Source organism: Microcebus murinus, unplaced genomic scaffold (assembly GCF_040939455.1).
Source record: "Microcebus murinus isolate Inina unplaced genomic scaffold, M.murinus_Inina_mat1.0 scaf038_hap2_Mmur4.0, whole genome shotgun sequence".
In the NCBI taxonomy this organism is placed as follows: Eukaryota; Metazoa; Chordata; class Mammalia; order Primates; family Cheirogaleidae; genus Microcebus; species Microcebus murinus.
This window is the reverse complement of record NW_027438984.1, coordinates 55,116-80,743: the sequence shown is the minus strand read 5'-3', so window position 1 is coordinate 80,743 and position 25,628 is coordinate 55,116. Positions and strand designations below refer to the sequence as shown.

Sequence of the window (25,628 nt, the reverse complement as noted above, 5' to 3'; positions counted from 1 at the left end):
AGACCGCGTTGTCCAGCCAGCCCCCGGGCCTCCCTGGGGTGCCCAGCACAAAAGTGCAGACACCCACCGGACCCTCAGTCTCAGTTTTCGGAGGTTTTTGCCACTCTAAGGACCCGCAGGCCAGCTGGGCCTTCGGGCAGGACAGAGAGCCCCGGAATCCGACGTGGAGAGCTGCGTGTACGTCCCCATCAGGAGGCGGTCCCCACCTCCGCGGCTCTCCCCTTGCGGGGAGCCGCAGCCCAGCCGGCAGCCGCAGGGCCTCAGGGAAGACACCAGGCTGGGCCCCCGCGGCACAGCGGGGGCACGTCCCCCGCACTCACGCGACTTAGGGACGGCTGCTGGAGACTGCTGCGGCCACCCTGCTGCCGGGTTTCTGGAGGGCTTCCTGGAAGCAGCATCCACACCAAGCCCTTGGAAGGCCCAGGCGACGGAGGAGCCGGTCAGGCAGGGGCCGAGGACGGTGAGAGGCCGGGCGGGAAGGAGCGTGTCAGGCAGGGGCAGAGGACGGTGACCGGCCGGGCGGGGAGGAGCCGGTCAGGCGGGGGCCCAGGACAGTGACGGGCCTGGCCGGGGAGGAGTGCGTCAGGCAGGGGCAGAGGAGACGGGCTGGGTAAGGGTTAGGGTTACAGTTAGGGCACAATTCACAATCCCAAAGACGTGGAAGCGACCCGAGTGCCCATCCATCCAGGAGTGCATCAATAAAATGTGGCGCATGGACACCACGGAGTGCCATTCGGCTGTGAGGAGCAGCGGTGAGAGGGCGCCTCTCGTGTTCTCCTGGCCAGAGCTGGAACCCGTTCCAGTAAGCCAGGTAGCCCAAGAATGGACACACGAGCACCAGGTGAGCGCGCTCACCAGCAAATTGGTACGAACGGATGGACGCCTAAGTGGACAGAGAGGAGTCACCTTCATCGGGTGGGTGTCGGGCGGGTGGGGGGAGGGGAGGGGCATACACATCCATTAGGCATGGGGTGGGTGCGCACCGACTGGGGGATGGGCGCACTTGAAGCTCTGACCCGAGGAGGGAGGCTTGGAGAGGGCAAGGCACCCGACCTTAACATTGGTACCCCCACAATACGCTGGAACAACATGAGAGGTATATGAATAAGAACACAGGGGGGGCCGGGCGCGGTGGCTCACGCCTGTAATCCTAGCTCTCTGGGAGGCCGAGGCGGGCGGATTGCTCCAGGTCAGGAGTTCGAAACCAGCCTGAGCAAGAGCGAGACCCCGTCTCTACTAAAAATAGAAAGAAATTAATTGGCCAACTAATATATATAGAAAAACACAGCTGGGCGTGGTGGTGCATGCCTGTAGTCCCAACTACTCGGGAGGCTGAGGCAGCAGGATTGCTTGAGCCCGGAGATTGAGGTTGCTGTGAGCTAGGCTGACGCCATGGCACTCACTCTAGCCTGGGCAGCAAAACGAGACTCTGTCTCAAAAAAAAAAAAAAAAAGAACACAGGGGGGAGGGCGGCACGGGCAACACATGTCACCTGAATACTTGTACTCCCATCATCTGCTTGAAAAGAGAGAGAAAAGAAAATGCAATCCTAGAGGTAAGAGACACTTTTTAAAAATAATGAATCCGAAGAGAAAAGTAAAAGGAGGCCTGTGGAGCAGGTCTGGGTGTGACTCCGGATCCCCCAACATCAGGTGCCACCACCAAAGATTCCTGCGTGTAGCCCATAGAACCCCAAAAGCAACGGGACGAGTTCTGGTCACATACTCCCTCAAAATGACATCCTGGCCTTCTTCTGGAACTCCCTCCCCTCTCAGACTCTCAAGGTTTCCTCCAGCGTGTCGGTTCCCACAGAGCAGACCTTTGGTCTGAGACCTGACAGTCCAGATGCCACGCATGCTGCCGCGTGGCGGCGGTGTCGCGGCTTGGGACAAGAGGAGGCCCCACGGTGCGGGCTGGGGCGCCAGGCACCGCGCGGGCGCTGAGGGTGGGGGTGACCCCCACCCCGGGCCGCCGCCGCGCTCCCAGAAAGGGGACAGAACAAGAGGCAAGAAAAAAAAAAAAAAAAAAAAAGCAGCAGCCTGTGGCACCCGGTATTCCGAGGCGGTCTCCCATCCAAGTACTAACCAGGCCCGACCCTGCTTAGCTTCCGAGACCAGACGAGATCGGGGGCGTTCAGGGTGGTGTGGCCCTAGACGGCGGCAGAGGGCGCCCCTGCCCCGCTCGAGAAGCCGAGCCTCTCTGGGCTTCCCCGCCGCCGCCTCCCGCCCCAGGCCCCGCGCCGGGCCGGGCCGGGCCGTTTGAGTTCGCCGGCCGGGTCCCGCGGGCTCCCAGGGACGGGGGTGATGGGCGGGGCGGGGCGGGGCGGGGCGGGGGGGCTGTCTCTCTATACACACACACACACACTCACACTCACTCACACTCACACAACATGCGCCTCCACGGCTGGACTCGCCAAGGTGGAGCCCTCCCAGCCCCCCTCGTCTCCTCGCCCGGCCTCCTTCACCTACCCGCTGCCCACCCCCAGCGCGTCGCTGCCGCTGACTGCGCACGCGCGGGACGCTCGCCCTTTGACCCCAGCCAGGGGCCGCCCTCCCCCACAACCCCTTTCAGCTGCGCCCCCCTTCCCTCGCCCTGTGGGTGGGCTGCCGCCTATTCCCCCGGGCCAGGGCTGGGGCACAGCCAGTGTATGGGGCGTCTCTCTCTGGGGATGTGTCCCATGGGTGGGGTGGGGTGGGGTGGCGTGGTTTGGGGGGCGCTGAAGAAATCAGTCCCCTCCATCTCCTACCTCTGGAAAACGCCCAAGCCCGTGGAGAACTGCCGGCACCGCTTCGTGGGGGCCGGGACCCTCCTCCGTGTCCTCCTGTGGCCCAGTCCAAGGGGCCTGGGCCTGGCCGGGGCTGCATTGGACCCCGACCACCCTGGCGTGTGGACTCGCTAAAAATCGGCCATTAGATATTGGATTCCAGCTTCCTGGAGGTCATTTCACTAATGAGTGCACCGGAAAGAGTTTCCTAATCCATCTGTGAGGGTGGCAACTGAAAGAGAATTTTAAAGCTGACAGAATAGGCGAGGGAAGGCATAGGAGATTTCCACACCCAGCAAGGAAGACTTTCCCGAAATGGAAGAAAGAAACGAGCAAACAGAGACACCGGTAGCCCGCCCGGAAAAGAGTCTGCCCCTGAGAGAAAGCACCCTGACCAGGTTCACCCGTGGGTGGGTGGCGAGCTAGCGGCATTCAGAAGAGCGAGGCCCCCCGCAGTCTGTGCGGAAGACACCTGCGCTCGGGTGTGTGTGGCGCCGCGATTCACAAGCAGCTCTAGATGTTAAACCAAGGAGAAGCCAGGGAGTTCCCAACGCCCCAGGTGTCCTCAGCCCACGACTGGCTGCTGTGGGAATGCGAAGCCCGGCTCCTTGTCTCAGAGCGGGGTTCCCAGGAGGATCAGGCTGAAGCTGGGACTTGGCCTCAAAGTGTCCCCTCGCATGGCCACCCCCTTCCCCTTCCTGCTCCTCTACTCCTGGTGCCCCTCCATCCAGGGGCCAGACCTTAAAGAGTCACCGCAAGAGAATCCTGGTCCCAAAGGAGCCTTCTGGGGGACCGGTGCTGAGAGAGGTTGTGGGCATGGCCCGCTGGGGCTCTGCCCGACCCAGGGCTGAGAGATGCCACCTCCCAGCTCTGGGTCCCTGCAGGAAGTGTTGGCAAGCACAGGGCCGGTCCTCCAAAGGCCCAGGTGCAGGGAGCCCAGGCCAAGCAGCCTGTGGAAGAAGCCACTTGCCGTGCCACCCCGGGAACAGGACTGCAGGCCCCGGCCCTTCCCACCTCCTCCTCCTCCTCCTCCTCCTCCCCCCCGCCCCCCCCCACAGGGCACAGGGCTCAGAGACACCTCAGACTCTTGCTACCCAAAGTGCAAAGGGCATCAGTTGCTCCTCCAACCCCCCCCCCCCCCCCCCCCCGGCCGAGTAGACCGCGTTGTCCAGCCAGCCCCCGGGCCTCCCTGGGGTGCCCAGCACAAAAGTGCAGACACCCACCGGACCCTCAGTCTCAGTTTTCGGAGGTTTTTGCCACTCTAAGGACCCGCAGGCCAGCTGGGCCTTCGGGCAGGACAGAGAGCCCCGGAATCCGACGTGGAGAGCTGCGTGTACGTCCCCATCAGGAGGCGGTCCCCACCTCCGCGGCTCTCCCCTTGCGGGGAGCCGCAGCCCAGCCGGCAGCCGCAGGGCCTCAGGGAAGACACCAGGCTGGGCCCCCGCGGCACAGCGGGGGCACGTCCCCCGCACTCACGCGACTTAGGGACGGCTGCTGGAGACTGCTGCGGCCACCCTGCTGCCGGGTTTCTGGAGGGCTTCCTGGAAGCAGCATCCACACCAAGCCCTTGGAAGGCCCAGGCGACGGAGGAGCCGGTCAGGCAGGGGCCGAGGACGGTGAGAGGCCGGGCGGGAAGGAGCGTGTCAGGCAGGGGCAGAGGACGGTGACCGGCCGGGCGGGGAGGAGCCGGTCAGGCGGGGGCCCAGGACAGTGACGGGCCTGGCCGGGGAGGAGTGCGTCAGGCAGGGGCAGAGGAGACGGGCTGGGTAAGGGTTAGGGTTACAGTTAGGGCACAATTCACAATCCCAAAGACGTGGAAGCGACCCGAGTGCCCATCCATCCAGGAGTGCATCAATAAAATGTGGCGCGTGGACACCACGGAGTGCCATTCGGCTGTGAGGAGCAGCGGTGAGAGGGCGCCTCTCGTGTTCTCCTGGCCAGAGCTGGAACCCGTTCCAGTAAGCCAGGTAGCCCAAGAATGGACACACGAGCACCAGGTGAGCGCGCTCACCAGCAAATTGGTACGAACGGATGGACGCCTAAGTGGACAGAGAGGAGTCACCTTCATCGGGTGGGTGTCGGGCGGGTGGGGGGAGGGGAGGGGCATACACATCCATTAGGCATGGGGTGGGTGCGCACCGACTGGGGGATGGGCGCACTTGAAGCTCTGACCCGAGGAGGGAGGCTTGGAGAGGGCAAGGCACCCGACCTTAACATTGGTACCCCCACAATACGCTGGAACAACATGAGAGGTATATGAATAAGAACACAGGGGGGGCCGGGCGCGGTGGCTCACGCCTGTAATCCTAGCTCTCTGGGAGGCCGAGGCGGGCGGATTGCTCCAGGTCAGGAGTTCGAAACCAGCCTGAGCAAGAGCGAGACCCCGTCTCTACTAAAAATAGAAAGAAATTAATTGGCCAACTAATATATATAGAAAAACACAGCCGGGCGTGGTGGTGCATGCCTGTAGTCCCAACTACTCGGGAGGCTGAGGCAGCAGGATTGCTTGAGCCCGGAGATTGAGGTTGCTGTGAGCTAGGCTGACGCCATGGCACTCACTCTAGCCTGGGCAGCAAAACGAGACTCTGTCTCAAAAAAAAAAAAAAAAAGAACACAGGGGGGAGGGCGGCACGGGCAACACATGTCACCTGAATACTTGTACTCCCATCATCTGCTTGAAAAGAGAGAGAAAAGAAAATGCAATCCTAGAGGTAAGAGACACTTTTTAAAAATAATGAATCCGAAGAGAAAAGTAAAAGGAGGCCTGTGGAGCAGGTCTGGGTGTGACTCCGGATCCCCCAACATCAGGTGCCACCACCAAAGATTCCTGCGTGTAGCCCATAGAACCCCAAAAGCAACGGGACGAGTTCTGGTCACATACTCCCTCAAAATGACATCCTGGCCTTCTTCTGGAACTCCCTCCCCTCTCAGACTCTCAAGGTTTCCTCCAGCGTGTCGGTTCCCACAGAGCAGACCTTTGGTCTGAGACCTGACAGTCCAGATGCCACGCATGCTGCCGCGTGGCGGCGGTGTCGCGGCTTGGGACAAGAGGAGGCCCCACGGTGCGGGCTGGGGCGCCAGGCACCGCGCGGGCGCTGAGGGTGGGGGTGACCCCCACCCCGGGCCGCCGCCGCGCTCCCAGAAAGGGGACAGAACAAGAGGCAAGAAAAAAAAAAAAAAAAAAAAAGCAGCAGCCTGTGGCACCCGGTATTCCGAGGCGGTCTCCCATCCAAGTACTAACCAGGCCCGACCCTGCTTAGCTTCCGAGACCAGACGAGATCGGGGGCGTTCAGGGTGGTGTGGCCCTAGACGGCGGCAGAGGGCGCCCCTGCCCCGCTCGAGAAGCCGAGCCTCTCTGGGCTTCCCCGCCGCCGCCTCCCGCCCCAGGCCCCGCGCCGGGCCGGGCCGGGCCGTTTGAGTTCGCCGGCCGGGTCCCGCGGGCTCCCAGGGACGGGGGTGATGGGCGGGGCGGGGCGGGGCGGGGCGGGGGGGCTGTCTCTCTATACACACACACACACACTCACACTCACTCACACTCACACAACATGCGCCTCCACGGCTGGACTCGCCAAGGTGGAGCCCTCCCAGCCCCCCTCGTCTCCTCGCCCGGCCTCCTTCACCTACCCGCTGCCCACCCCCAGCGCGTCGCTGCCGCTGACTGCGCACGCGCGGGACGCTCGCCCTTTGACCCCAGCCAGGGGCCGCCCTCCCCCACAACCCCTTTCAGCTGCGCCCCCCTTCCCTCGCCCTGTGGGTGGGCTGCCGCCTATTCCCCCGGGCCAGGGCTGGGGCACAGCCAGTGTATGGGGCGTCTCTCTCTGGGGATGTGTCCCATGGGTGGGGTGGGGTGGGGTGGCGTGGTTTGGGGGGCGCTGAAGAAATCAGTCCCCTCCATCTCCTACCTCTGGAAAACGCCCAAGCCCGTGGAGAACTGCCGGCACCGCTTCGTGGGGGCTGGGACCCTCCTCCGTGTCCTCCTGTGGCCCAGTCCAAGGGGCCTGGGCCTGGCCGGGGCTGCATTGGACCCCGACCACCCTGGCGTGTGGACTCGCTAAAAATCGGCCATTAGATATTGGATTCCAGCTTCCTGGAGGTCATTTCACTAATGAGTGCACCGGAAAGAGTTTCCTAATCCATCTGTGAGGGTGGCAACTGAAAGAGAATTTTAAAGCTGACAGAATAGGCGAGGGAAGGCATAGGAGATTTCCACACCCAGCAAGGAAGACTTTCCCGAAATGGAAGAAAGAAACGAGCAAACAGAGACACCGGTAGCCCGCCCGGAAAAGAGTCTGCCCCTGAGAGAAAGCACCCTGACCAGGTTCACCCGTGGGTGGGTGGCGAGCTAGCGGCATTCAGAAGAGCGAGGCCCCCCGCAGTCTGTGCGGAAGACACCTGCGCTCGGGTGTGTGTGGCGCCGCGATTCACAAGCAGCTCTAGATGTTAAACCAAGGAGAAGCCAGGGAGTTCCCAACGCCCCAGGTGTCCTCAGCCCACGACTGGCTGCTGTGGGAATGCGAAGCCCGGCTCCTTGTCTCAGAGCGGGGTTCCCAGGAGGATCAGGCTGAAGCTGGGACTTGGCCTCAAAGTGTCCCCTCGCATGGCCACCCCCTTCCCCTTCCTGCTCCTCTACTCCTGGTGCCCCTCCATCCAGGGGCCAGACCTTAAAGAGTCACCGCAAGAGAATCCTGGTCCCAAAGGAGCCTTCTGGGGGACCGGTGCTGAGAGAGGTTGTGGGCATGGCCCGCTGGGGCTCTGCCCGACCCAGGGCTGAGAGATGCCACCTCCCAGCTCTGGGTCCCTGCAGGAAGTGTTGGCAAGCACAGGGCCGGTCCTCCAAAGGCCCAGGTGCAGGGAGCCCAGGCCAAGCAGCCTGTGGAAGAAGCCACTTGCCGTGCCACCCCGGGAACAGGACTGCAGGCCCCGGCCCTTCCCACCTCCTCCTCCTCCTCCTCCTCCTCCCCCCCTCCCCGCCCCCACAGGGCACAGGGCTCAGAGACACCTCAGACTCTTGCTACCCAAAGTGCAAAGGGCATCAGTTGCTCCTCCAACCCCCCCCCCCACCCCCCGGCCGAGTAGACCGCGTTGTCCAGCCAGCCCCCGGGCCTCCCTGGGGTGCCCAGCACAAAAGTGCAGACACCCACCGGACCCTCAGTCTCAGTTTTCGGAGGTTTTTGCCACTCTAAGGACCCGCAGGCCAGCTGGGCCTTCGGGCAGGACAGAGAGCCCCGGAATCCGACGTGGAGAGCTGCGTGTACGTCCCCATCAGGAGGCGGTCCCCACCTCCGCGGCTCTCCCCTTGCGGGGAGCCGCAGCCCAGCCGGCAGCCGCAGGGCCTCAGGGAAGACACCAGGCTGGGCCCCCGCGGCACAGCGGGGGCACGTCCCCCGCACTCACGCGACTTAGGGACGGCTGCTGGAGACTGCTGCGGCCACCCTGCTGCCGGGTTTCTGGAGGGCTTCCTGGAAGCAGCATCCACACCAAGCCCTTGGAAGGCCCAGGCGACGGAGGAGCCGGTCAGGCAGGGGCCGAGGACGGTGAGAGGCCGGGCGGGAAGGAGCGTGTCAGGCAGGGGCAGAGGACGGTGACCGGCCGGGCGGGGAGGAGCCGGTCAGGCGGGGGCCCAGGACAGTGACGGGCCTGGCCGGGGAGGAGTGCGTCAGGCAGGGGCAGAGGAGACGGGCTGGGTAAGGGTTAGGGTTACAGTTAGGGCACAATTCACAATCCCAAAGACGTGGAAGCGACCCGAGTGCCCATCCATCCAGGAGTGCATCAATAAAATGTGGCGCGTGGACACCACGGAGTGCCATTCGGCTGTGAGGAGCAGCGGTGAGAGGGCGCCTCTCGTGTTCTCCTGGCCAGAGCTGGAACCCGTTCCAGTAAGCCAGGTAGCCCAAGAATGGACACACGAGCACCAGGTGAGCGCGCTCACCAGCAAATTGGTACGAACGGATGGACGCCTAAGTGGACAGAGAGGAGTCACCTTCATCGGGTGGGTGTCGGGCGGGTGGGGGGAGGGGAGGGGCATACACATCCATTAGGCATGGGGTGGGTGCGCACCGACTGGGGGATGGGCGCACTTGAAGCTCTGACCCGAGGAGGGAGGCTTGGAGAGGGCAAGGCACCCGACCTTAACATTGGTACCCCCACAATACGCTGGAACAACATGAGAGGTATATGAATAAGAACACAGGGGGGGCCGGGCGCGGTGGCTCACGCCTGTAATCCTAGCTCTCTGGGAGGCCGAGGCGGGCGGATTGCTCCAGGTCAGGAGTTCGAAACCAGCCTGAGCAAGAGCGAGACCCCGTCTCTACTAAAAATAGAAAGAAATTAATTGGCCAACTAATATATATAGAAAAACACAGCCGGGCGTGGTGGTGCATGCCTGTAGTCCCAACTACTCGGGAGGCTGAGGCAGCAGGATTGCTTGAGCCCGGAGATTGAGGTTGCTGTGAGCTAGGCTGACGCCATGGCACTCACTCTAGCCTGGGCAGCAAAACGAGACTCTGTCTCAAAAAAAAAAAAAAAAAGAACACAGGGGGGAGGGCGGCACGGGCAACACATGTCACCTGAATACTTGTACTCCCATCATCTGCTTGAAAAGAGAGAGAAAAGAAAATGCAATCCTAGAGGTAAGAGACACTTTTTAAAAATAATGAATCCGAAGAGAAAAGTAAAAGGAGGCCTGTGGAGCAGGTCTGGGTGTGACTCCGGATCCCCCAACATCAGGTGCCACCACCAAAGATTCCTGCGTGTAGCCCATAGAACCCCAAAAGCAACGGGACGAGTTCTGGTCACATACTCCCTCAAAATGACATCCTGGCCTTCTTCTGGAACTCCCTCCCCTCTCAGACTCTCAAGGTTTCCTCCAGCGTGTCGGTTCCCACAGAGCAGACCTTTGGTCTGAGACCTGACAGTCCAGATGCCACGCATGCTGCCGCGTGGCGGCGGTGTCGCGGCTTGGGACAAGAGGAGGCCCCACGGTGCGGGCTGGGGCGCCAGGCACCGCGCGGGCGCTGAGGGTGGGGGTGACCCCCACCCCGGGCCGCCGCCGCGCTCCCAGAAAGGGGACAGAACAAGAGGCAAGAAAAAAAAAAAAAAAAAAAAGCAGCAGCCTGTGGCACCCGGTATTCCGAGGCGGTCTCCCATCCAAGTACTAACCAGGCCCGACCCTGCTTAGCTTCCGAGACCAGACGAGATCGGGGGCGTTCAGGGTGGTGTGGCCCTAGACGGCGGCGGAGGGCGCCCCTGCCCCGCTCGAGAAGCCGAGCCTCTCTGGGCTTCCCCGCCGCCGCCTCCCGCCCCAGGCCCCGCGCCGGGCCGGGCCGGGCCGGGCCGTTTGAGTTCGCCGGCCGGGTCCCGCGGGCTCCCAGGGACGGGGGTGATGGGCGGGGCGGGGCGGGGCGGGGCGGGGGGGCTGTCTCTCTATACACACACACACACACACTCACACTCACTCACACTCACACAACATGCGCCTCCACGGCTGGACTCGCCAAGGTGGAGCCCTCCCAGCCCCCCTCGTCTCCTCGCCCGGCCTCCTTCACCTACCCGCTGCCCACCCCCAGCGCGTCGCTGCCGCTGACTGCGCACGCGCGGGACGCTCGCCCTTTGACCCCAGCCAGGGGCCGCCCTCCCCCACAACCCCTTTCAGCTGCGCCCCCCTTCCCTCGCCCTGTGGGTGGGCTGCCGCCTATTCCCCCGGGCCAGGGCTGGGGCACAGCCAGTGTATGGGGCGTCTCTCTCTGGGGATGTGTCCCATGGGTGGGGTGGGGTGGGGTGGCGTGGTTTGGGGGGCGCTGAAGAAATCAGTCCCCTCCATCTCCTACCTCTGGAAAACGCCCAAGCCCGTGGAGAACTGCCGGCACCGCTTCGTGGGGGCCGGGACCCTCCTCCGTGTCCTCCTGTGGCCCAGTCCAAGGGGCCTGGGCCTGGCCGGGGCTGCATTGGACCCCGACCACCCTGGCGTGTGGACTCGCTAAAAATCGGCCATTAGATATTGGATTCCAGCTTCCTGGAGGTCATTTCACTAATGAGTGCACCGGAAAGAGTTTCCTAATCCATCTGTGAGGGTGGCAACTGAAAGAGAATTTGAAAGCTGACAGAATAGGCGAGGGAAGGCATAGGAGATTTCCACACCCAGCAAGGAAGACTTTCCCGAAATGGAAGAAAGAAACGAGCAAACAGAGACACCGGTAGCCCGCCCGGAAAAGAGTCTGCCCCTGAGAGAAAGCACCCTGACCAGGTTCACCCGTGGGTGGGTGGCGAGCTAGCGGCATTCAGAAGAGCGAGGCCCGCAGTCTGTGCGGAAGACACCTGCGCTCGGGTGTGTGTGGCGCCGCGATTCACAAGCAGCTCTAGATGTTAAACCAAGGAGAAGCCAGGGAGTTCCCAACGCCCCAGGTGTCCTCAGCCCACGACTGGCTGCTGTGGGAATGCGAAGCCCGGCTCCTTGTCTCAGAGCGGGGTTCCCAGGAGGATCAGGCTGAAGCTGGGACTTGGCCTCAAAGTGTCCCCTCGCATGGCCACCCCCTTCCCCTTCCTGCTCCTCTACTCCTGGTGCCCCTCCATCCAGGGGCCAGACCTTAAAGAGTCACCGCAAGAGAATCCTGGTCCCAAAGGAGCCTTCTGGGGGACCGGTGCTGAGAGAGGTTGTGGGCATGGCCCGCTGGGGCTCTGCCCGACCCAGGGCTGAGAGATGCCACCTCCCAGCTCTGGGTCCCTGCAGGAAGTGTTGGCAAGCACAGGGCCGGTCCTCCAAAGGCCCAGGTGCAGGGAGCCCAGGCCAAGCAGCCTGTGGAAGAAGCCACTTGCCGTGCCACCCCGGGAACAGGACTGCAGGCCCCGGCCCTTCCCACCTCCTCCTCCTCCTCCTCCTCCTCCTCCCCCCGCCCCGCCCCCACAGGGCACAGGGCTCAGAGACACCTCAGACTCTTGCTACCCAAAGTGCAAAGGGCATCAGTTGCTCCTCCAACCCCCCCCCCGCCCAGCAGACCACGTTGTCCAGCCAGCCCCCGGGCCTCCCTGGGGTGCCCAGCACAAAAGTGCAGACACCCACCGGACCCTCAGTTTCAGTTTTCGGATGTTTTTGCCACTCTAAGGACCCGCAGGCCAGCTGGGCCTTCGGGCAGGACAGAGAGCCCCGGAATCCGACGGGGAGAGCTGCGTGTACGTCCCCATCAGGAGGCGGTCCCCACCTCCGCGGCTCTCCCCTTGCGGGGAGCGGCAGCCCAGCCGGCAGCCGCAGGGCCTCAGGGAAGTCACCAGGCTGGGCCCCCGCGGCACAGCGGGGGCACGTCCCCCGCACTCACGCGACTTAGGGACGGCTGCTGGAGACTGCTGCGGCCACCCTGCTGCCGGGTTTCTGGAGGGCTTCCTGGAAGCAGCATCCACACCAAGCCCTTGGAAGGCCCAGGCGACGGAGGAGCCGGTCAGGCAGGGGCCGAGGACGGTGAGAGGCCGGGCGGGAAGGAGCGTGTCAGGCAGGGGCAGAGGACGGTGACCGGCCGGGCGGGGAGGAGCCGGTCAGGCGGGGGCCCAGGACAGTGACGGGCCTGGCCGGGGAGGAGTGCGTCAGGCAGGGGCAGAGGAGACGGGCTGGGTAAGGGTTAGGGTTACAGTTAGGGCACAATTCACAATCCCAAAGACGTGGAAGCGACCCGAGTGCCCATCCATCCAGGAGTGCATCAATAAAATGTGGCGCGTGGACACCACGGAGTGCCATTCGGCTGTGAGGAGCAGCGGTGAGAGGGCGCCTCTCGTGTTCTCCTGGCCAGAGCTGGAACCCGTTCCAGTAAGCCAGGTAGCCCAAGAATGGACACACGAGCACCAGGTGAGCGCGCTCACCAGCAAATTGGTACGAACGGATGGACGCCTAAGTGGACAGAGAGGAGTCACCTTCATCGGGTGGGTGTCGGGCGGGTGGGGGGAGGGGAGGGGCATACACATCCATTAGGCATGGGGTGGGTGCGCACCGACTGGGGGATGGGCGCACTTGAAGCTCTGACCCGAGGGGGGAGGCTTGGAGAGGGCAAGGCACCCGACCTTAACATTGGCACCCCCACAATACGCTGGAACAACATGAGAGGTATATGAATAAGAACACAGGGGGGGCCGGGCGCGGTGGCTCACGCCTGTAATCCTAGCTCTCTGGGAGGCCGAGGCGGGCGGATTGCTCCAGGTCAGGAGTTCGAAACCAGCCTGAGCAAGAGCGAGACCCCGTCTCTACTAAAAATAGAAAGAAATTAATTGGCCAACTAATATATATAGAAAAACACAGCCGGGCGTGGTGGTGCATGCCTGTAGTCCCAACTACTCGGGAGGCTGAGGCAGCAGGATTGCTTGAGCCCGGAGATTGAGGTTGCTGTGAGCTAGGCTGACGCCATGGCACTCACTCTAGCCTGGGCAGCAAAACGAGACTCTGTCTCAAAAAAAAAAAAAAAAAGAACACAGGGGGGAGGGCGGCACGGGCAACACATGTCACCTGAATACTTGTACTCCCATCATCTGCTTGAAAAGAGAGAGAAAAGAAAATGCAATCCTAGAGGTAAGAGACACTTTTTAAAAATAATGAATCCGAAGAGAAAAGTAAAAGGAGGCCTGTGGAGCAGGTCTGGGTGTGACTCCGGATCCCCCAACATCAGGTGCCACCACCAAAGATTCCTGCGTGTAGCCCATAGAACCCCAAAAGCAACGGGACGAGTTCTGGTCACATACTCCCTCAAAATGACATCCTGGCCTTCTTCTGGAACTCCCTCCCCTCTCAGACTCTCAAGGTTTCCTCCAGCGTGTCGGTTCCCACAGAGCAGACCTTTGGTCTGAGACCTGACAGTCCAGATGCCACGCATGCTGCCGCGTGGCGGCGGTGTCGCGGCTTGGGACAAGAGGAGGCCCCACGGTGCGGGCTGGGGCGCCAGGCACCGCGCGGGCGCTGAGGGTGGGGGTGACCCCCACCCCGGGCCGCCGCCGCGCTCCCAGAAAGGGGACAGAACAAGAGGCAAGAAAAAAAAAAAAAAAAAAAAAGCAGCAGCCTGTGGCACCCGGTATTCCGAGGCGGTCTCCCATCCAAGTACTAACCAGGCCCGACCCTGCTTAGCTTCCGAGACCAGACGAGATCGGGGGCGTTCAGGGTGGTGTGGCCCTAGACGGCGGCGGAGGGCGCCCCTGCCCCGCTCGAGAAGCCGAGCCTCTCTGGGCTTCCCCGCCGCCGCCTCCCGCCCCAGGCCCCGCGCCGGGCCGGGCCGGGCCGTTTGAGTTCGCCGGCCGGGTCCCGCGGGCTCCCAGGGACGGGGGTGATGGGCGGGGCGGGGCGGGGCGGGGCGGGGGGGCTGTCTCTCTATACACACACACACACACTCACACTCACTCACACTCACACAAGATGCGCCTCCACGGCTGGACTCGCCAAGGTGGAGCCCTCCCAGCCCCCCTCGTCTCCTCGCCCGGCCTCCTTCACCTACCCGCTGCCCACCCCCAGCGCGTCGCTGCCGCTGACTGCGCACGCGCGGGACGCTCGCCCTTTGACCCCAGCCAGGGGCCGCCCTCCCCCACAACCCCTTTCAGCTGCGCCCCCCTTCCCTCGCCCTGTGGGTGGGCTGCCGCCTATTCCCCCGGGCCAGGGCTGGGGCACAGCCAGTGTATGGGGCGTCTCTCTCTGGGGATGTGTCCCATAGGTGGGGTGGGGTGGGGTGGCGTGGTTTGGGGGGCGCTGAAGAAATCAGTCCCCTCCATCTCCTACCTCTGGAAAACGCCCAAGCCCGTGGAGAACTGCCGGCACCGCTTCGTGGGGGCCGGGACCCTCCTCCGTGTCCTCCTGTGGCCCAGTCCAAGGGGCCTGGGCCTGGCCGGGGCTGCATTGGACCCCGACCACCCTGGCGTGTGGACTCGCTAAAAATCGGCCATTAGATATTGGATTCCAGCTTCCTGGAGGTCATTTCACTAATGAGTGCACCGGAAAGAGTTTCCTAATCCATCTGTGAGGGTGGCAACTGAAAGAGAATTTGAAAGCTGACAGAATAGGCGAGGGAAGGCATAGGAGATTTCCACACCCAGCAAGGAAGACTTTCCCGAAATGGAAGAAAGAAACGAGCAAACAGAGACACCGGTAGCCCGCCCGGAAAAGAGTCTGCCCCTGAGAGAAAGCACCCTGACCAGGTTCACCCGTGGGTGGGTGGCGAGCTAGCGGCATTCAGAAGAGCGAGGCCCGCAGTCTGTGCGGAAGACACCTGCGCTCGGGTGTGTGTGGCGCCGCGATTCACAAGCAGCTCTAGATGTTAAACCAAGGAGAAGCCAGGGAGTTCCCAACGCCCCAGGTGTCCTCAGCCCACGACTGGCTGCTGTGGGAATGCGAAGCCCGGCTCCTTGTCTCAGAGCGGGGTTCCCAGGAGGATCAGGCTGAAGCTGGGACTTGGCCTCAAAGTGTCCCCTCGCATGGCCACCCCCTTCCCCTTCCTGCTCCTCTACTCCTGGTGCCCCTCCATCCAGGGGCCAGACCTTAAAGAGTCACCGCAAGAGAATCCTGGTCCCAAAGGAGCCTTCTGGGGGACCGGTGCTGAGAGAGGTTGTGGGCATGGCCCGCTGGGGCTCTGCCCGACCCAGGGCTGAGAGATGCCACCTCCCAGCTCTGGGTCCCTGCAGGAAGTGTTGGCAAGCACAGGGCCGGTCCTCCAAAGGCCCAGGTGCAGGGAGCCCAGGCCAAGCAGCCTGTGGAAGAAGCCACTTGCCGTGCCACCCCGGGAACAGGACTGCAGGCCCCGGCCCTTCCCACCTCCTCCTCCTCCTCCTCCTCCTCCTCCCCCCGCCCCGACCCCACAGGGCACAGGGCTCAGAGACACCTCAGACTCTTGCTACCCAAAGTGCAAAGGGCATCAGTTGCTCCTCCAACCCCCCCCCGCCCAGCAGACCACGTTGTCCAGCCAGCCCCCGGGCCTCCCTGGGGTGCCCAGCACAAAAGTGCAGACACCCACCGGACCCTCAGTTTCAGTTTTCGGATGTTTTTGCCACTCTAAGGACCCGCAGGCCAGCTGGGCCTTCGGGCAGGACAGAGAGCCCCGGAATCCGACGGGGAGAGCTGCGTGTACGTCCCCATCAGGAGGCGGTCCCCACCTCCGCGGCTCTCCCCTTGCGGGGAGCCGCAGCCCAGCCGGCAGCCGCAGGGCCTCAGGGAAGACACCAGGCTGGGCCCCCGCGGCACAGCGGGGGCACGTCCCCCGCACTCACGCGACTTAGGGACGGCTGCTGGAGACTGCTGCGGCCACCCTGCTGCCGGGTTTCTGGAGGGCTTCCTGGAAGCAGCATCCACACCAAGCCCTTGGAAGGCCCAGGCGACGGAGGAGCCGGTCAGGCAGGGGCCGAGGACGGTGAGAGGCCGGGCGGGAAGGAGCGTGTCAGGCAGGGGCAGAGGACGGTGACCGGCCGGGCGGGGAGGAGCCGGTCAGGCGGGGGCCCAGGACAGTGACGGGCCTGGCCGGGGAGGAGTGCGTCAGGCAGGGGCAGAGGAGACGGGCTGGGTAAGGGTTAGGGTTACAGTTAGGGCACAATTCACAATCCCAAAGACGTGGAAGCGACCCGAGTGCCCATCCATCCAGGAGTGCATCAATAAAATGTGGCGCGTGGACACCACGGAGTGCCATTCGGCTGTGAGGAGCAGCGGTGAGAGGGCGCCTCTCGTGTTCTCCTGGCCAGAGCTGGAACCCGTTCCAGTAAGCCAGGTAGCCCAAGAATGGACACACGAGCACCAGGTGAGCGCGCTCACCAGCAAATTGGTACGAACGGATGGACGCCTAAGTGGACAGAGAGGAGTCACCTTCATCGGGTGGGTGTCGGGCGGGTGGGGGGAGGGGAGGGGCATACACATCCATTAGGCATGGGGTGGGTGCGCACCGACTGGGGGATGGGCGCACTTGAAGCTCTGACCCGAGGGGGGAGGCTTGGAGAGGGCAAGGCACCCGACCTTAACATTGGCACCCCCACAATACGCTGGAACAACATGAGAGGTATATGAATAAGAACACAGGGGGGGCCGGGCGCGGTGGCTCACGCCTGTAATCCTAGCTCTCTGGGAGGCCGAGGCGGGCGGATTGCTCCAGGTCAGGAGTTCGAAACCAGCCTGAGCAAGAGCGAGACCCCGTCTCTACTAAAAATAGAAAGAAATTAATTGGCCAACTAATATATATAGAAAAACACAGCCGGGCGTGGTGGTGCATGCCTGTAGTCCCAACTACTCGGGAGGCTGAGGCAGCAGGATTGCTTGAGCCCGGAGATTGAGGTTGCTGTGAGCTAGGCTGACGCCATGGCACTCACTCTAGCCTGGGCAGCAAAACGAGACTCTGTCTCAAAAAAAAAAAAAAAAAGAACACAGGGGGGAGGGCGGCACGGGCAACACATGTCACCTGAATACTTGTACTCCCATCATCTGCTTGAAAAGAGAGAGAAAAGAAAATGCAATCCTAGAGGTAAGAGACACTTTTTAAAAATAATGAATCCGAAGAGAAAAGTAAAAGGAGGCCTGTGGAGCAGGTCTGGGTGTGACTCCGGATCCCCCAACATCAGGTGCCACCACCAAAGATTCCTGCGTGTAGCCCATAGAACCCCAAAAGCAACGGGACGAGTTCTGGTCACATACTCCCTCAAAATGACATCCTGGCCTTCTTTTGGAACTCCCTCCCCTCTCAGACTCTCAAGGTTTCCTCCAGCGTGTCGGTTCCCACAGAGCAGACCTTTGGTCTGAGACCTGACAGTCCAGATGCCACGCATGCTGCCGCGTGGCCGCGGTGTCGCGGCTTGGGACAAGAGGAGGCCCCCCGGTGCGGGCTGGGGCGCCAGGCACCGCGCGGGCGCTGAGGGTGGGTGTGACCCCCACCCCGGGCCGCCGCCTCGCTCCCAGAAAGGGGACAGAACCAGAGGCAAGAAAAAAAAAAAAAAAAAGCAGCAGCCTGTGGCACCCGGTATTCCCAGGCGGTCTCCCATCCAAGTACTAACCAGGCCCGAACCTGCTTAGCTTCCGAGACCAGACGAGATCGGGGGCGTTCAGGGTGGTGTGGCCCTAGACGGCGGCGGAGGGCGCCCCTGCCCCGCTCGAGAAGCCGAGCCTCTCTGGGCTTCCCCGCCGCCGCCTCCCGCCCCAGGCCCCGCGCCGGGCCGGGCCGGTTGAATTCGCCGGCCGGGTCCCGCGGGCTCCCAGGGACGGGGGTGATGGGCGGGGCGGGGCGGGGCGGGGCGGGGTGGGGGGCTGTCTCTCTATACACACACACACACACTCACACTCACTCACACTCACACAAGATGCGCCTCCACGGCTGGACTCGCCAAGGTGGAGCCCTCCCAGCCCCCCTCGTCTCCTCGCCCGGCCTCCTTCACCTACCCGCTGCCCACCCCCAGCGCGTCGCTGCCGCTGACTGCGCACGCGCGGGACGCTCGCCCTTTGACCCCAGCCAGGGGCCGCCCTCCCCCACAACCCCTTTCAGCTGTGCCCCCCCCCTCGCCCTGTGGGTGGGCTGCCGCCTATTCCCCCGGGCCAGGGCTGGGGCACAGCCAGTGTATGGGGCGTCTCTCTCTGGGGATGTGTCCCATGGGTGGGGTGGGGTGGCGTGGTTTGGGGGGTGCTGAAGAAATCAGTCCCCTCCATCTCCTACCTCTGGAAAACGCCCAAGCCCGTGGAGAACTGCCGGCACCGCTTCGTGGGGGCCGGGACCCTCCTCCGTGTCCTCCTGTGGCCCAGTCCAAGGGGCCTGGGCCTGGCCGGGGCTGCATTGGACCCCGACCACCCTGGCGTGTGGACTCGCTAAAAATCGGCCATTAGATATTGGATTCCAGCTTCCTGGAGGTCATTTCACTAATGAGTGCACCGGAAAGAGTTTCCTAATCCATCTGTGAGGGTGGCAACTGAAAGAGAATTTGAAAGCTGACAGAATAGGCGAGGGAAGGCATAGGAGATTTCCACACCCAGCAAGGAAGACTTTCCCGAAATGGAAGAAAGAAACGAGCAAACAGAGACACCGGTAGCCCGCCCGGAAAAGAGTCTGCCCCTGAGAGAAAGCACCCTGACCAGGTTCACCCGTGGGTGGGTGGCGAGCCAGCGGCATTCAGAAGAGCGAGGCCCACAGTCTGTGCGGAAGACACCTGCGCTCGGGTGTGTTTGGCGGCGCGATTCACAAGCAGCTCTAGATGTTAAACCAAGGAGAAGCCAGGGAGTTCCCAACGCCCCAGGTGTCCTCAGCCCACGACTGGCTGCTGTGGGAATGCGAAGCCCGGCTCCTTGTCTCAGAGCGGGGTTCCCAGGAGGATCAGGCTGAAGCTGGGACTTGGCCTCAAAGTGTCCCCTCGCATGGCCACCCCCTTCCCCTTCCTGCTCCTCTACTCCTGGTGCCCCTCCATCCAGGGGCCAGACCTTAAAGAGTCACCGCAAGAGAATCCTGGTCCCAAAGGAGCCTTCTGGGGGACCGGTGCTGAGAGAGGTTGTGGGCATGGCCCGCTGGGGCTCTGCCCGACCCAGGGCTGAGAGATGCCACCTCCCAGCTCTGGGTCCCTGCAGGAAGTGTTGGCAAGCACAGGGCCGGTCCTCCAAAGGCCCAGGTGCAGGGAGCCCAGGCCAAGCAGCCTGTGGAAGAAGCCACTTGCCGTGCCACCCCGGGAACAGGACTGCAGGCCCCGGCCCTTCCCACCTCCTCCTCCTCCTCCTCCTCCTCCCCCCCTCCCCGCCCCCACAGGGCACAGGGCTCAGAGACACCTCAGACTCTTGCTACCCAAAGTGCAAAGGGCATCAGTTGCTCCTCCAACCCCCCCCCCCCCGGCCGAGTAGACCGCGTTGTCCAGCCAGCCCCCGGGCCTCCCTGGGGTGCCCAGCACAAAAGTGCAGACACCCACCGGACCCTCAGTCTCAGTTTTGGGAGGTTTTTGCCACTCTAAGGACCCGCAGGCCAGCTGGGCCTTCGGGCAGGACAGAGAGCCCCGGAATCCGACGGGGAGAGCTGCGTGTACGTCCCCATCAGGAGGCGGTCCCCACCTCCGCGGCTCTCCCCTTGCGGGGAGCCGCAGCCCAGCCGGCAGCCGCAGGGCCTCAGGGAAGACACCAGGCTGGGCCCCCGCGGCACAGCGGGGGCACGTCCCCCGCACTCACGCGACTTAGGGACGGCTGCTGGAGACTGCTGCGGCCACCCTGCTGCCGGGTTTCTGGAGGGCTTCCTGGAAGCAGCATCCACACCAAGCCCTTGGAAGGCCCAGGCGACGGAGGAGCCGGTCAGGCAGGGGCCGAGGACGGTGAGAGGCCGGGCGGGAAGGAGCGTGTCAGGCAGGGGCAGAGGACGGTGACCGGCCGGGCGGGGAGGAGCCGGTCAGGCGGGGGCCCAGGACAGTGACGGGCCTGGCCGGGGAGGAGTGCGTCAGGCAGGGGCAGAGGAGACGGGCTGGGTAAGGGTTAGGGTTACAGTTAGGGCACAATTCACAATCCCAAAGACGTGGAAGCGACCCGAGTGCCCATCCATCCAGGAGTGCATCAATAAAATGTGGCGCGTGGACACCACGGAGTGCCATTCGGCTGTGAGGAGCAGCGGTGAGAGGGCGCCTCTCGTGTTCTCCTGGCCAGAGCTGGAACCCGTTCCAGTAGGCCAGGTATCCCAAGAATGGACACACGAGCACCACGTGAGCGCGCTCACCAGCAAATTGGTACGAACGGATGGACGCCTAAGTGGACAGAGAGGAATCACCTTCATCGGGTGGGTGTCGGGCGGGTGGGGGGAGGGGAGGGGCATACACATCCATTAGGCATGGGGTGGGTGCGCACCGACTGGGGGATGGGCGCACTTGAAGCTCTGACCCGAGGGGGGAGGCTTGGAGAGGGCAAGGCACCCGACCTTAACATTGGTACCCCCACAATACGCTGGAACAACATGAGAGGTATATGAATAAGAACACAGGGGGGGCCGGGCGCGGTGGCTCACGCCTGTAATCCTAGCTCTCTGGGAGGCCGAGGCGGGCGGATTGCTCCAGGTCAGGAGTTCGAAACCAGCCTGAGCAAGAGCGAGACCCCGTCTCTACTAAAAATAGAAAGAAATTAATTGGCCAACTAATATATATAGAAAAACACAGCCGGGCGTGGTGGTGCATGCCTGTAGTCCCAACTACTCGGGAGGCTGAGGCAGCAGGATTGCTTGAGCCCGGAGATTGAGGTTGCTGTGAGCTAGGCTGACGCCATGGCACTCACTCTAGCCTGGGCAGCAAAACGAGACTCTGTCTCAAAAAAAAAAAAAAAAAAAGAACACAGGGGGGAGGGGGGCACGGGCAACACATGTCACCTGAATACTTGTACTCCCATCATCTGCTTGAAAAGAGAGAGAAAAGAAAATGCAATCCTAGAGGTAAGAGACACTTTTTAAAAATAATGAATCCGAAGAGAAAAGTAAAAGGAGGCCTGTGGAGCAGGTCTGGGTGTGACTCCGGATCCCCCAACATCAGGTGCCACCACCAAAGATTCCTGCGTGTAGCCCATAGAACCCCAAAAGCAACGGGACGAGTTCTGGTCACATACTCCCTCAAAATGACATCCTGGCCTTCTTCTGGAACTCCCTCCCCTCTCAGACTCTCAAGGTTTCCTCCAGCGTGTCGGTTCCCACAGAGCAGACCTTTGGTCTGAGACCTGACAGTCCAGATGCCACGCATGCTGCCGCGTGGCCGCGGTGTCGCGGCTTGGGACAAGAGGAGGCCCCCCGGTGCGGGCTGGGGCGCCAGGCACCGCGCGGGCGCTGAGGGTGGGGGTGACCCCCACCCCGGGCCGCCGCCTCGCTCCCAGAAAGGGGACAGAACAAGAGGCAAGAAAAAAAAAAAAAAAGCAGCAGCCTGTGGCACCCGGTATTCCCAGGCGGTCTCCCATCCAAGTACTAACCAGGCCCGACCCTGCTTAGCTTCCGAGACCAGACGAGATCGGGCGCGTTCAGGGTGGTGTGGCCCTAGACGGCGGAGGGCGCCCCTGCCCCGCTCGAGAAGCCGAGCCTCTCTGGGCTTCCCCGCCGCCGCCTCCCGCCCCAGGCCCCGCGCCGGGCCGGGCCGGGCCGGGCCGGTTGAGTTCGCCGGCCGGGTCCCGCGGGCTCCCAGGGACGGGGGTGATGGGCGGGGCGGGGCGGGGCGGGGCGGGGGGCTGTCTCTCTATACACACACACACACACTCACACTCACTCACACTCACACAAGATGCGCCTCCACGGCTGGACTCGCCAAGGTGGAGCCCTCCCAGCCCCCCTCGTCTCCTCGCCCGGCCTCCTTCACCTACCCGCTGCCCACCCCCAGCGCGTCGCTGCCTGCCGCTGACTGCGCACGCGCGGGACGCTCGCCCTTTGACCCCAGCCAGGGGCCGCCCTCCCCCACAACCCCTTTCAGCTGCGCCCCCCCCTCGCCCTGTGGGTGGGCTGCCGCCTATTCCCCCGGGCCAGGGCTGGGGCACAGCCAGTGTATGGGGCGTCTCTCTCTGGGGATGTGTCCCATGGGTGGGGTGGGGTGGCGTGGTTTGGGGGGCGCTGAAGAAATCAGTCCCCTCCATCTCCTACCTCTGGAAAACGCCCAAGCCCGTGGAGAACTGCCGGCACCGCTTCGTGGGGGCCGGGACCCTCCTCCGTGTCCTCCGGTGGCCCAGTCCAAGGGGCCTGGGCCTGGCCGGGGCTGCATTGGACCCCGACCACCCTGGCGTGTGGACTCGCTAAAAATCGGCCATTAGATATTGGATTCCAGCTTCCTGGAGGTCATTTCACTAATGAGTGCACCGGAAAGAGTTTCCTAATCCATCTGTGAGGGTGGCAACTGAAAGAGAATTTTAAAGCTGACAGAATAGGCGAGGGAAGGCATAGGAGATTTCCACACCCAGCAAGGAAGCCTTTCCCGAAATGGAAGAAAGAAACGAGCAAACAGAGACACCGGTAGCCCGCCCGGAAAAGAGTCTGCCCCTTAGAGAAAGCACCCTAACCAGGTTCACCCGTGGGTGGGTGGCGAGCTAGCGGCATTCAGAAGAGCGAGGCCCGCAGTCTGTGCGGAAGACACCTGCGCTCGGGTGTGTGTGGCGGCGCGATTCACAAGCAGCTCTAGATGTTAAACCAAGGAGAAGCCAGGGAGTTCCCAACGCCCCAGGTGTCCTCAGCCCACGACTGGCTGCTGTGGGAATGCGAAGCCCGGCTCCTTGTCTCAGAGCGGGGTTCCCAGGAGGATCAGGCTGAAGCTGGGACTTGGCCTCAAAGTGTCCCCTCGCATGGCCACCCCCTTCCCCTTCCTGCTCCTCTACTCCTGGTGCCCCTCCATCCAGGGGCCAGACCTTAAAGAGTCACCGCAAGAGAATCCTGGTCCCAAAGGAGCCTTCTGGGGGACCGGTGCTGAGAGAGGTTGTGGGCATGGCCCGCTGGGGCTCTGCCCGACCCAGGGCTGAGAGATGCCACCTCCCAGCTCTGGGTCCCTGCAGGAAGTGTTGGCAAGCACAGGGCCGGTCCTCCAAAGGCCCAGGTGCAGGGAGCCCAGGCCAAGCAGCCTGTGGAAGAAGCCACTTGCCGTGCCACCCCGGGAACAGGACTGTAGGCCCCGGCCCTTCCCACCTCCTCCTCCTCCTCCTCCTCCTCCTCCTCCCCCCCGCCCCCCCCCACAGGGCACAGGGCTCAGAGACACCTCAGACTCTTGCTACCCAAAGTGCAAAGGGCATCAGTTGCTCCTCCAACCCCCCTCCCCCCGCCCAGCAGACCACGTTGTCCAGCCAGCCCCCGGGCCTCCCTGGGGTGCCCAGCACAAAAGTGCAGACACCCACCGGACCCTCAATCTCAGTTTTCGGATGTTTTTGCCACTCTAAGGACCCGCAGGCCAGCTGGGCCTTCGGGCAGGACAGAGAGCCCCGGAATCCGACGTGGAGAGCTGCGTGTACGTCCCCATCAGGAGGCGGTCCCCACCTCCGCGGCTCTCCCCTTGCGGGGAGCGGCAGCCCAGCCGGCAGCCGCAGGGCCTCAGGGAAGACACCAGGCTGGGCCCCCGCGGCACAGCGGGGGCACGTCCCCCGCACTCACGCGACTTAGGGACGGCTGCTGGAGACTGCTGCGGCCACCCTGCTGCCGGGTTTCTGGAGGGCTTCCTGGAAGCAGCGTCCACACCAAGCCCTTGGAAGGCCCAGGCGACGGAGGAGCCGGTCAGGCAGGGGCCGAGGACGGTGAGAGGCCGGGCGGGCGGGAAGGAGCATGTCAGGCAGGGGCAGAGGACGGTGACCGGCCGGGCGGGGAGGAGCCGGTCAGGCGGGGGCCCAGGACAGTGACGGGCCTGGCCGGGGAGGAGTGCGTCAGGCAGGGGCAGAGGAGACGGGCTGGGTAAGGGTTAGGGTTACAGTTAGGGCACAATTCACAATCGCAAAGACGTGGAAGCGACCCGAGTGCCCATCCATCCAGGAGTGCATCAATAAAATGTGGCGCGTGGACACCACGGAGTGCCATTCGGCTGTGAGGAGCAGCGGTGAGAGGGCGCCTCTCGTGTTCTCCTGGCCAGAGCTGGAACCCGTTCCAGTAAGCCAAGTATCCCAAGAATGGACACACGAGCACCACGTGAGCGCGCTCACCAGCAAACTGGTACGAACGGATGGACACCTAAGTGGACGGAGAGGAATCACCTTCATCGGGTGGGTGTCGGGCGGGTGGGGGGAGGGGAGGGGCATACACATCCATTAGGCATGGGGTGGGTGCGCACCGACTGGGGGATGGGCGCACTTGAAGCTCTGACCCGAGGGGGGAGGCTTGGAGAGGGCAAGGCACCCGACCTTAACATTGGTACCCCCACAATACGCTGGAACAACATGAGAGGTGTATGAATAAGAACACAGGGGGGGCCGGGCGCGGTGGCTCACGCCTGTAATCCTAGCTCTCTGGGAGGCCGAGGCGGGCGGATTGCTCCAGGTCAGGAGTTCGAAACCAGCCTGAGCAAGAGCGAGACCCCGTCTCTACTAAAAATAGAAAGAAATTAATTGGCCAACTAATATATATAGAAAAACACAGCCGGGCGTGGTGGTGCATGCCTGTAGTCCCAACTACTCGGGAGGCTGAGGCAGCAGGATTGCTTGAGCCCGGAGATTGAGGTTGCTGTGAGCTAGGCTGACGCCATGGCACTCACTCTAGCCTGGGCAGCAAAACGAGACTCTGTCTCAAAAAAAAAAAAAAAAAAAAGAACACAGGGGGGAGGGCGGCACGGGCAACACATGTCACCTGAATACTTGTACTCCCATCATCTGCTTGAAAAGAGAGAGAAAAGAAAATGCAATCATAGAGGTAAGAGACACTTTTTAAAAATAATGAATCCGAAGAGAAAAGTAAAAGGAGGCCTGTGGAGCAGGTCTGGGTGTGACTCCGGATCCCCCAACATCAGGTGCCACCACCAAAGATTCCTGCGTGTAGCCCATAGAACCCCAAAAGCAACGGGACGAGTTCTGGTCACATACTCCCTCAAAATGACATCCTGGCCTTCTTCTGGAACTCCCTCCCCTCTCAGACTCTCAAGGTTTCCTCCAGCGTGTCGGTTCCCACAGAGCAGACCTTTGGTCTGAGACCTGACAGTCCAGATGCCACGCATGCTGCCGCGTGGCGGCGGTGTCGCGGCTTGGGACAAGAGGAGGCCCCACGGTGCGGGCTGGGGCGCCAGGCACCGCGCGGGCGCTGAGGGTGGGGGTGACCCCCACCCCGGGCCGCCGCCGCGCTCCCAGAAAGGGGACAGAACAAGAGGCAAAAAAAAAAAAAAAAAAAAAAAAAAGCAGCAGCCTGTGGCACCCGGTATTCCCAGGCGGTCTCCCATCCAAGTACTAACCAGGCCCGACCCTGCTTAGCTTCCGAGACCAGACGAGATCGGGGGCGTTCAGGGTGGTGTGGCCCTAGAC

General features: G+C 62.9%; 2 non-coding genes and 5 pseudogenes across 2 annotated transcripts; all 7 read right to left on the bottom strand.

Moving 5' to 3' along the window:
• Positions 1-2,036: 2,036 nt before the first annotated feature.
• Positions 2,037-2,155, bottom strand: LOC142868737 (uncharacterized; annotated as a pseudogene).
• A 3,801-nt stretch (positions 2,156-5,956) lies between these two features.
• LOC142868736 (uncharacterized) lies at positions 5,957-6,075 on the bottom strand (annotated as a pseudogene).
• A 3,798-nt stretch (positions 6,076-9,873) lies between these two features.
• Positions 9,874-9,992, bottom strand: LOC142868735 (uncharacterized; annotated as a pseudogene).
• Positions 9,993-13,788: 3,796 nt separating this feature from the next.
• Positions 13,789-13,907, bottom strand: LOC142868734 (uncharacterized; annotated as a pseudogene).
• A 3,784-nt stretch (positions 13,908-17,691) lies between these two features.
• Positions 17,692-17,810, bottom strand: LOC142868743 (uncharacterized; annotated as a pseudogene).
• Positions 17,811-21,589: 3,779 nt separating this feature from the next.
• Positions 21,590-21,708, bottom strand: LOC142868694 (5S ribosomal RNA). The gene has a single exon (XR_012917634.1). It is a non-coding gene; the product is annotated as a 5S ribosomal RNA (ribosomal RNA).
• Positions 21,709-25,509: 3,801 nt separating this feature from the next.
• LOC142868707 (5S ribosomal RNA) lies at positions 25,510-25,628 on the bottom strand. Its single transcript, XR_012917647.1, has one exon. It is a non-coding gene; the product is annotated as a 5S ribosomal RNA (ribosomal RNA).